The following is a 1,074-nucleotide window of genomic DNA, read 5'->3' on the forward strand; positions in this document are numbered from 1 at the left end:
AGTCTGTCAGAACACCGTGAGACCATCTCGACCACAAGGTTGTAGCGCGAACGATCCTCCACCGTTCAGATGGCATGCGCTTTGGAACAATTAATCACACTCTGACCTCACAGTCATAGTTCATCCGCCAGACTTTGGTTCCTGTCTTCTTAGAACTCAAGGATACAGATGCACGAGCCTATAGAACAGATCCTGTTCAAGTAAGGTCGTGTTCTGTGTTTTGTGTTCTTTGTGTTTAGTTATAAAAACTGCTTTTGTTTTGTGAACCTAGCCCAGGTGAGACTAAGTTTACGTTTGCGAAATTCAGAAAATCTTAAAATTTAAGAACGTGAAATCGATTATGATGGCTTTTTATGATGATAGTGTAGAAGGGGAAGACGAAAAAGAAGATGAAAATAATGATGATGATGATGATAATGATAGTGATGGTGATGATGATATGGGATTTCTAGATGGCATTGAAATTAAATTTGGAGGTATTTAATTACATAATCACCCACCTTGGGCTATAATTTAATTACTAATAATTTAACCATAGTTAACATAGCAATCAATTAAAAGATGATATGTCACAAAGGGTAAATTACATGTTATTATAGGAAGAGTAGGCTAGAATTTACCATATATATACCGAATCGGCGTTTAATTTATATAATAAATAAATGTTTTATTTTAAAACATTAATAAAATATTATTAAATTATAATTGTCTCATTTTAATTATGTGTGCGCTATTAATTTGGTATAAAATTAATTAATTATCCTTTTAGAATATAAAAATTATTATGTACATGTCATTGATGTGAATATTAATCTATCCAAAGAAAGATTTATATTTGGCCAAGTTATGTGTATACATTAATAATATTTAAGTAATATAAAATAATGTTCATTATTTTTGCAAACAGTAATCGGTCCAAAGGAAGAGTATTGTTTGGCCAAATAATGAGCATTACACATTTTTGTTTTTTTATTAATTATGCGATCAATAATCGACCCAAAGGAAGGTTATTATTTGTCCAATTAATAGAAAATATATGCGTTAATAAATAGGTTGCGAAAGTTTAAGTTTCCA

General features: G+C 30.4%; 1 pseudogene; it reads right to left on the reverse strand.

Moving 5' to 3' along the window:
- Positions 1 to 210, reverse strand: LOC127742579 (uncharacterized; annotated as a pseudogene).
- Positions 211 to 1,074: the final 864 nt, after the last annotated feature.

This window comes from Arachis duranensis, chromosome 1 (genome assembly GCF_000817695.3).
Source record: "Arachis duranensis cultivar V14167 chromosome 1, aradu.V14167.gnm2.J7QH, whole genome shotgun sequence".
Lineage (NCBI taxonomy): Eukaryota > Viridiplantae > Streptophyta > Magnoliopsida > Fabales > Fabaceae > Arachis > Arachis duranensis.